Genomic DNA, 10,527 nt, shown 5'->3' with positions numbered 1-10,527 from the left:
GCTATTGCTTTAATCAGCTATCTACGAGTCACCAATCAAATTAGAGCTCTAAAGATATTCCTTTGGGCTCTAGCTTTATTTGAAAACTAATTAATTATATGAGAAGAGGAAATGAAAAGACATCCTATGCCTAATTTAATGAATGGTTCAGGCACTATTTGTTTAAGATTATGACAACCGATAGTGAGTCCTCTCTTGAATGGTTCAGGCACTATCTGTACCTTTCAGCCTTTGAATTGTTCGTATAGAATGAGAGCCCTGGAGTGAAGAGGAAAGTTACCTTCTCAGGGCTCTTTCTTGATTGGTTGGGGTTCTTTCCCGGATTAGGCAAGATTCCTAAGAATCTTGGTTCCCTCTTAGATTAGGCAACATTGCTTGTGGCCACTGGCTTTTGAGCTTCATCTCAGTGGTGTGGAATTACCCTTTTGCCCTTAGGGCGATTGGATTCATAGGTGCCACATGTTTACAGAAGCCCGTTTTTACCCTCATCAAGTCCAAAACCAATTATTGTACTCAAAATTACTCGAGTCGAATAATTGGTTCTGGACTCACAAACTATTGTCATAACCTTAAACAAACATAGCCTTACCTTTTCTAGGTAGAACCCTAATTGAGGATTAGTGGATCAAGGGTCTAGGACAATCCGACTAAGGCAGGCCTGTTTTGATTAGGGGTGGTTATTCGGTTAAAACCGAACCGAAAAAACCGAAATGTTAAAACCGAAATTATTTCGGTTTCGCAAAATTCGAACCGAAACCGAAACCGAATTATGAGAAACCGAACCGAAACCGAACCGATTACAAATTCGGTTATTCGGTTATAACCGAATAACCGAATTGTGAGAGGAAAAGAGGGAAAAAAGTAAAATTTAGGCTTGGATCGGAGGGCTAGGATCATCCGATCAAAATGAATTTTTGAGCACAACATAATTAAGTTGTGATCAATCGAATGGACGGTTTTGATCATCCCACGGAGTGCACATAAAGCAACTTTTTTTGAAAAAAAAATGGTTTCATCCCTTATTTCGGTTAACCGAATTTTTTTTTAGATAACCGAAACCGAAACCGAATAACCGAATTTCCCAAAAAACTAACCGAAACCGAACCGAAATGGAGAAAAACCGAACCGAACCGACCAAATCGGTTCGGTTCGGTTCGGTTCTTCGGTTATAACCGAATAATGCTCACCCCTAGTTTTGATAACCATTCTCTGGAGCAATTTCCCATTTTATCACTTCAAAGAATAGAAAATAAGAAGAATGACATTTGGTCAATAGAATACGCCAGTGGTTTTGCTCCAAAAAACGAGTTTTAAGTGGAGATTTTTTTAGTGAAGAGGAGTTTTTTTTTTTTTTTTTTTTTTTTTTTTGGTGAGTAAATTGGGGTTAGGCAAGACCCCTACCAGATTCATTAAAGAAGGATAAAATTACAAAGTCAGGGAGGCTCATAGGCTAGAAACAAGGGAATAATCTCCCAGCAAAGCAAAAACAAAAACCAAGACCACAGGAGGTCACCAAGGAAAAAAACAACACTATTACAACTTATAAGACATGAGTCTACAGAACTGATAGACTTAGGAAAGGAATTCCACCCTCCCAGCAGCAAACAGGAAAAAAGCATCAGGATCGCAATCATTTCATCCGAGGATAAAGGGTTCCCGAAAAGTCTTCCTCAGCAATGTCCAGAAGGGCTTGAGGGAGAAGATGGACTGGAATATTGCCTCCCTTGATTGGACAATCTATCTTGGATAGGAAATCAGCCCCACGATTTGCCTCCCTCCAGACGTGGGTAATTTTCCAGTGGTCTATCTTGGACATCAAGCAATGGATGTTGTAAAGGGCTTGTTTCTTCCTCCAGGGGCATTTGATTTGGCCAGATATGACTTGAATCGCGAGAAGAGAATCAGTTTCGACCCAAATATTGCGAAATCCATAGTCAGTGGCTAATCTTGATCCTACGAGAATAGCATCAATTTCCAATTCTTGAATAGCAGCCATGTCTGTAGAAACGGAGAAAGCTGTGAGGATCTCTCCCAGAGAACCTCGGATCAGACCCCCAAGCCCGGCGCCACTGGTGGTGAGAGAAGCATCCGCGTTCAGCTTAATTGAACCAGTCTCCGGAGGCTTCCAGGAACAGAATTTGATTTCCTTTTTAGGGAGGAAATGAGGGAGCTGAAGCGAATTGGCAAGGCATTTACTTCTGGTAAAGGTAGTGCCATTGAACCCGAGAAAGATACACCTGGTTCTGATTGTATGAAGGATAGTCCTCAAGATTTCTTGTTTGTGAGTGCTCCTGTTTTCGTGAATCCGGTTGTTTCTTTCACACCAGATAAGATAGATGGAAGCATTAAAAGCAATGCGAATGGCAGAAGCCAGTTGATCTGAACCTTTGAAAGACTCTCGAATCCATTCCTCTTCTTTCAGCACTGAATTCTTTGGAGTCCTGCTGGAAGAGAATCTCCAGAGAATGTGCCTCCATATCCAGGAGGAGTACGAGCATCGGAAAAAGAGGTGATTTATGTTTTCATCTTCTGAATTGCATAACACACATTTGGTTTCACGGTTAGGCCCGAGGAACTGAAGGTTGTCTCTGGTTGTAAGCTTGTTTTGAATAGCCAGCCAACTCACGAAATTGTGTTTAGGAGTGTGACCTTTAAACCAAACTGAACGGAACCAGGGAACACAATTATTCTTGGATCTGAAGTGATTCCAAGCGCTTTTTAAGGTGAAGGAACCAGATGAAGTGAGCTTCCAGATTGCTACATTTCCAGCCCCTGGAAACATAATAGCCTTTTCGAGAATTGATTGGATACCAGGAAGCCTTCTAATGGTCGGATGATCCCAAATTCCATTGGAGAGAATTCGATCAATAGAAACATGTGGGTGAGATGCTCTGAAAAGGTTCCATTCCGGATATTGCAAATATAGAGGGCCATCAGGATGCCAAGGTTGGGTCCAAAAGTCAATCCCCTTCCCATCGTCAATAGCATAACAGAACATATTTTCAGCCATTTTTCTGTATTTAAAAGCTATCCTAGCTCCCCAAGACATTATATAAGGGGTTTTTATGGTCCAGAAGTTTTTACCTTTGATGTATTTAGCATTGAACCAGCTAGACCAAAGGGAGACATCCATTTTATGAAGATTCTAAAGCTGTTTGAGTTTGCACGCTTGATTTATATCTCTGAGCTTTCTGAGGCCGATTCCTCCTTCACATTTTGGAGTACATAGTGAAGAGGAGTTGCTTCCGCGATTCTCTCCGTTGGGAACCGTGCTATAAAAATGGAATCAGAAGAATAGTTACCAAACACATTGAATGATTAATTTTTCTTGGTAATGTTATTACAGATGGGTTTGGATGTCGCATGGCCTCTGGGAACTACCAAATCAATGGTCTTGATCACGAACTACCAAATCAATGGTCTTGATCACACATGTATACTGTTTGGACCATAGTTAGCAAAACTTCGTTTTAAACGGCGTTTTTGTTTTAAAATGTGTTTTATTGGTGTGCCGTTCAGTATTCCATTTAAAACTTTTACAATGATAAAAACCCTGTTTTTTCAGGCAAACATTTTTAACAAGATTAAAAAGCTTTTTAAACATTTTAAAAACATTTTTTTGGCCAACTTTCCAATTTTACCGCAACCATATTTTGTAAGAGGAATTCTAGACTGAAGGGAGCCCTTGCAAAAAAGAGGTGAAAGGGCTCCCCCATTGGCTGCACATCACCATCATGTTTGACTTTTCAGCTGTTATTAATGCATGATGGTGATGTGTAGCCAATAGGAGAGCCCTTTCACCTCTGTTTTTGCAAGGGCTCCCTTCAGTCTAGACTTCCTCATTTTGTAAATAACAAGATTTTAAACTCATTTTCTTCTCTTTCCGTTGTTTTTTACTACGTTTTTTTAACCAATACCATATTAAACTCGAATTTTTGCCTTCCCATTTTTTTGCCGAATCACGTTCTGCTAACTATGGTTAGGACTAAGGTTGATTATGAAGATCATACTTTAAAATATTCCTTTGATAATTGGGCTCTAATATGTTATCAATTCTGTTTTTGCGTAATAAATGTTGGTCATAAAAGCACGAACTTTTTTTTAGAGAATATCAGCACTATCATATTTTGATAAGGGAAATGATATCCGCCACCCAAAAAAAAGGATACTCCCCCCCCCCCCCCCCCCGCAAGCAGTTTCTGTGAGAAAGGTTCACTGTTTGAGGATAAATTCACCCCCTTTAACATTTTTCTTCTCCTCTAAAATTTAACTACTAACGTTAAAGGCGAAGGATTTTATCCATCAGACGGGGGAAATATCACTTCCCTTTGATAATGGCATTACTCACTTTATTTAACACTTGTCTTCTTAGATGGTAAGAGCATATTGAGTATTCTCACCCATTAAAAGCTAATAAAAATGTATAAAACAAAAACACTAGTTAAAAGCTAATTAAAATTAAAAATGTATAAAACAAAAACACATGTTAAAGCTAATTAAAAATATATATACATACAGAGGAAGTCTAAGTTGAAGCGAGCCCTTGCAAAAAAGAGGTGAAAAGGCTCCCCCATTGGCTCTGGGGGATATCAGCTGCCTTATTTTTCACAGTTAAGATTAGTTGATAACGAGAACTTTTTGAGGTGTGCCTTATCCATTGTGAAGTTCCACCAAATAAATAAAATGTATCATCATTAAAATGAGACCAACCAACGCATTTTGCTTGTCCAATCATGACCGTCCACCTTTGTTCTTAAATAAAATGCTATCAAAGCAAAAATGATGAACAAAAAGTAAGATAGCCAATCCAACACTTGATATTATCATACAAAGAGACAATTAAGAATATAATATTTTAATCTAACATAATCAATAATTTTATCAAGTTGCCTAATCTAGCTAGGTTACCTTATTTGATCCACTTGACTAATGTAACACTAAGATGATCTTGTTGGATTCTAACGTAATCACTAATTTAATCAAGCTGCCTAATCTCAGCTAGGTTACCTTATTTGATCCACTTGACAAATCTAACACTAAGATGATCTTGTTGGGAAAGTTGCCTGATTTCCCACCCACCGAGTGTTGCTTGAGTGGGAAGGCAAGAGGCAAAAGAATAGAAACTATGTTTTTTGGTTTTTTAGAAAACCTAAGTATAAAGAAGTTTCACTCTCTTAGTAAGACAGAGGACTCTTTGGTGTGTCGGCTGCCAAAGGAAGAGAGAGGGAGAGAAGAAGAAGAAGAAGAAAGGGTTTTCTCTTTTGGTTTTCTTCTTTGGTTATTCTCTTGGGTTTCTCTTAGGATTTCTTCTCGAGTTTTTTCGGTGTACGATCTTGGGTTTGAGAAGCAAGGAAAGGGTTGTGGGTTTGTGGGGGGTTTGTGATTAATCCATTGTAATCCTTTTATTTTGTCTTTTCTATAGTGGAAGATTGTGTTTCTCGCCTGTGGAGTAGGCTTGGCCGAACCACGTAAAATCTTGGTGTTCATCTTTGTGGCTTGCTTGTGTTATTTTACTTTCCGTTAAATTTGTGCACGGTTGGATTGGATTGCCCGGCAGATTTTCTCAATAAGTGGTATCAAAGTAATCTGAGATCGTGATCGTGGTTATTGTGGTTGGATCGCAGTTAGAGCAATCTTTGGGAGTAAAAAGAATGTCCAGAAAAGATACTCGTTCGAGGTGAAATCAAGTTCAGAGTAATCTGAGATGGCGGTAAAATCAAGTTCTACTCAATACACATCGACAGATTTGATGGAAAGGGCAGTTTCACCCTATGGCAGATGACGGTAAAAGACATCCTAGTTCAATAGGGCTTGGCTAAGGCGTTGAAGGGAAAGAATGGGAAGCCGGAGAAAATGACGGGTGCCGAGTGGGAAGACATAGAGTCGAAGATAGTCAGCACGATTCGACTATGTCTGGCAGATAGCGTTATGTTTAACGTTATGGAAGAAGAAGATGTGCCTAAATTATGGGAGAAGTTGGAAAAACTTTATATTTCAAAAAGTTTGGCCAACCGGTTGTATCTGAAGCGGCAATTGTACGGGCTGAAGATGCAGGAAGGAGGAGATCTTCTGGAACACATCACGGTGTTCAACGGGCTTGTGGATCAGCTCTACAAGGTTGACGAAAAGTTGAAGGAAGAAGATAAGGCCATTTTGCTTCTTACTTCGCTTCCTGATTCATATGATAACTTGGTGACGACTTTATTGTACGGTAAGGATAGAATAAAGTTAGAGGAAGCCACGGCGTCGCTCTTATCAAATGAGATGCGAAAGAAACTTGTTCTTAGTGCAAGTGAAGAGCAGGGGTTGGTTGTTCATGGTGGGAATCAAAAAGGAAGGTCGTCTGACAGGGGATCTGGTAAAAGCAGGTCAAGATCCAGGGTTAGCGGAAAGGGCGTGCAATGTTACCGCTGTAAGGAATATGGCCACATTAAGCGGGATTGTCCGAAGCGAGCTGACCAGGCGGACAATGGTGCTATGAATACTGTGGCGGCGGTAACGGATGAACAGAGCGAAGAGTTTGGAGATTTTCTCACAGTCTCCATAGGTAATCACACTTCTCCTCATGATGAGTGGATTTTAGATTCAGGGTACTCTGTTCATGTATGCTCCATGAGAGGATATTTTGATACGTTACAGGAGACAAGGGCAGGTGTAGTGTCCTTGGGTGACGGGTCTACTTGTGACGTCACAGGAGTTGGGACGGTGAAGATCAAGATGTTTGATAGAGTGGTTTGTACTTAGGGTGGTGTGACGTATGTCCCAAAGCTACGGAAGAATCTAATATCTCTTGGCCGATTTGACTCCAAGGGTTGCAGGTTTTCAGCTGCAGGTGGAGCCATAAAAATCACACGCGGTTGTATGGTTCTGATGAAAGGCGAGAAGTGTGGCGGATTGTATCGTCTGGTTAGAGACACGGTGAGTAGTGTTCCTAAGATCTCGATGGCTAGATGGAAACAGCGTAATGGTGTGAACACATGTAGGGTCTCTTTCGCAGTTAGTGCAGAGACAGGTTTCAAGGTGCAGACGATGGTGAGAGGATAACAATACCTACGTTGGGGAGGATGGAACGAGATCCCTCTCCAAGGTTGACTGGGTGAGCCAACGGGTTGGCAACTACACATGTGTATTGGCCGTGTTGATCGAATCGGGATGAGTCAGAACTAAGGTGATTCGAGGGTGTGTAGCTGGTACTTCAGAAGGCCAAAGGCGGTTTGCAGCGATAGCGGACCGGTGGCAACATCAACGGAAAATCTTCAGGTGACTGGAAATAAGCCAAGGTGAGATTGTTGGGAAAGTTGCCTTATTTCCCACCCACCGAGTGTTGTTTGGGTGGGAGGGCAAGAGGCAAAAGAATAGAAACTATGTTTTTTGGTTTTTTAGGAAACCTAAGTATAAAGAAGAAAGTTTCATTCTCTTAGTAAGAGAGAGGACTCCTTAGTGTGTCGGCTGCCAAAGGAAGAGAGAGGAAGAGAGGAAGAGAGAAAGAGAGAGGAAGAGAGGGAGAGAGGAAGAAGAAGAAGAATAATAAAGGGTTTTCTCTTTGGGTTTTCTTCTTGGGTTATTCTCTTGGGATTTTTTCTCGGGTTTCTCTCGGCGTACGATCTTGGGTTTGAGAAGCAAGGAAAAGGTTGCAGGTTTGTGGGTTTGGGATTAATCCATTGTAATCCTTGTATTTTGTCTTTTCTAATAGTGGAAGATCTTGTTTCTCGCCCGTGGAGTAGGCTTGGTTGAACCACGTAAAATCTTGGTGTTCCTAGCTTGTGTTATTTTATACTTTCCGTTAAATTTGTGCACGGTCGGATTGGATTGCTCGGCGGATTTTCTCAATAAGTGGTATCAAAGTAATCTGAGATCGTGATCGTGGTTATTGTGGTTGGATCGCAGTTAGAGCAATCTTTGGGAGTAAAAAGAATGTCCAGAAAAGATACTCGTTCGAGGTGAAATCAAGTTCAGAGTAATCTGAGATGGCGGTAAAATCAAGTTCTACTCAATACACATCGACAGATTTGATGGAAAGGGCAGTTTCACCCTATGGCAGATGAGGGTAAAAGACATCCTAGTTCAATAGGGCTTGGCTAAGGCGTTGAAGGGAAAGGATGGGAAGCCGGAGAAAATGACGGGTGCCGAGTGGGAAGACATAGAGTCGAAGATAGTCAGCACGATTCGACTATGTCTGGCAGATAGCTTTATGTTTAACATTATGGAAGAAGAAGATGTGCCTAAATTATGGGAGAAGTTGGAAAAACTTTATATGTCAAAAAGTTTAGCCAACCGGTTGTATCTGAAGCGGCAATTGTACGGGCTGAAGATGCAGGAATGAGGAGATCTTCTGGAACACATCACGGTGTTCAACAGGCTTGTGGATCAGCTCTACAAGGTTGACGAAAAGTTGAAGGAAGAAGATAAGGCCATTTTGCTTCTTACTTCGCTTCCTGATTCATATGATAACTTGGTGACGACTTTATTGTACGGTAAGGATAGAATAAAGTTAGAGGAAGCCACGGCGTCGCTCTTATCGAATGAGATGCGAAAGAAACTTGTTCTTAGTGCAAGTGAAGAGCAGGGGTTGGTTGTTCATGGTGGGAATCAAAGATGAAGGTCGTCTGACAGGGGATCTGGTAAAAGCAGGTCAAGATCCAGGGTTAGCGGAAAGGGCGTGCAATGTTACCGCTGTAAGGAATATGGCCACATTAAGCGGGATTGTCCGAAGCGAGCTGACCAGGCGGACAATGGTGCTATGAATACTGTGGCGGCGGTAACGGATGAACAGAGCGAAGAGTTTGGAGATTTTCTCACAGTCTCCATAGGTAATCACACTTCTCCTCATGATGAGTGGATTTTAGATTCAGGGTACTCTGTTCATGTATGCTCCATGAGAGGATATTTTGATACGTTACAGGAGACAAGGGCGGGTGTAGTGTCCTTGGGTGACGGGTCTACTTGTGACGTCACGGGAGTTGGGACGGTGAAGATCAAGATGTTTGATAGAGTGGTTTGTACTTAGGGTGGTGTGACGTATGTCCCAAAGCTACGGAAGAATCTAATATCTCTTGGCCGATTTGACTCCAAGGGTTGCAGGTTTTCAGCTGCAGGTGGAGCCATAAAAATCACACGCGGTTGTATGGTTCTGATGAAAGGCGAGAAGTGTGGCGGATTGTATCGTCTGGTTAGAGACACGGTGAGTAGTGTTCCTAAGATCTCGATGGCTAGATGGAAACAGCGTAATGGTGTGAGCACATGTAGGGTCTCTTTCGCAGTTAGTGCAGAGACAGGTTTCAAAGTGGAGACGATGGTGAGAGGATAACAATACCTACGTTGGGGAGGATGGAACGAGATCCCTCTCCAAGGTAGACTGAGTGAGCCAACGGGTTGGCAACTACACATGTGTATTGACCGTGTTGATCGAATCGGGATGAGTCAGAACTAAGGTGATTCGAGGGTGTGTAGCTGGTACTTCAGAAGGCCAAAGGCGGTTTGCAGCGATAGCGGACCGGTGGCAACATCAACGGAAAATCTTCAGGTGACTGGAAATAAGCCAAGGTGAGATTGTTGGGAAAGTTGCCTTATTTCCCACCCACCGAGTGTTGTTTGGGTGGGAGGGCAAGAGGCAAAAGAATAGAAACTATGTTTTTTGGTTTTTTAGGAAACCTAAGTATAAAGAAGAAAGTTTCATTCTCTTAGTAAGAGAGAGGACTCCTTAGTGTGTCGGCTGCCAAAGGAAGAGAGAGGAAGAGAGAAAGAGAGAGGGAGAGAGGGAGAGAGGAAGAAGAAGAAGAATAATAAAGGGTTTTCTCTTTGGGTTTTCTTCTTGGGTTATTCTCTTGGGATTTTTTCTCGGGTTTCTCTCGGCGTACGATCTTGGGTTTGAGAAGCAAGGAAAAGGTTGCAGGTTTGTGGGTTTGGGATTAATCCATTGTAATCCTTGTATTTTGTCTTTTCTAATAGTGGAAGATCTTGTTTCTTGCCCGTGGAGTAGGCTTGGTTGAACCACGTAAAATCTTGGTGTTCCTAGCTTGTGTTATTTTATACTTTCCGTTAAATTTGTGCACGGTCGGATTGGATTGCTCGGCGGATTTTCTCAATAAGTGGTATCAAAGTAATCTGAGATCGTGATCGTGGTTATTGTGGTTGGATCGCAGTTAGAGCAATCTTTGGGAGTAAAAAGAATGTCCAGAAAAGATACTCGTTCGAGGTGAAATCAAGTTCAGAGTAATCTGAGATGGCGGTAAAATCAAGTTCTACTCAATACACATCGACAGATTTGATGGAAAGGGCAGTTTCACCCTATGGCAGATGAGGGTAAAAGACATCCTAGTTCAATAGGGCTTGGCTAAGGCGTTGAAGGGAAAGGATGGGAAGCCGGAGAAAATGACGGGTGCCGAGTGGGAAGACATAGAGTCGAAGATAGTCAGCACGATTCGACTATGTCTGGCAGATAGCTTTATGTTTAACATTATGGAAGAAGAAGATGTGCCTAAATTATGAGAGAAGTTGGAAAAACTTTATATGTCAAAAAGTTTGGCC

The sequence above is a fragment of the Tasmannia lanceolata genome, unplaced genomic scaffold (assembly GCF_043159265.1).
Source record: "Tasmannia lanceolata isolate RefF3 unplaced genomic scaffold, GAP_Taslan_0.1 ptg000044l, whole genome shotgun sequence".
NCBI lineage: Eukaryota > Viridiplantae > Streptophyta > Magnoliopsida > Canellales > Winteraceae > Tasmannia > Tasmannia lanceolata.
This window is presented reverse-complemented; position numbering follows the sequence as displayed.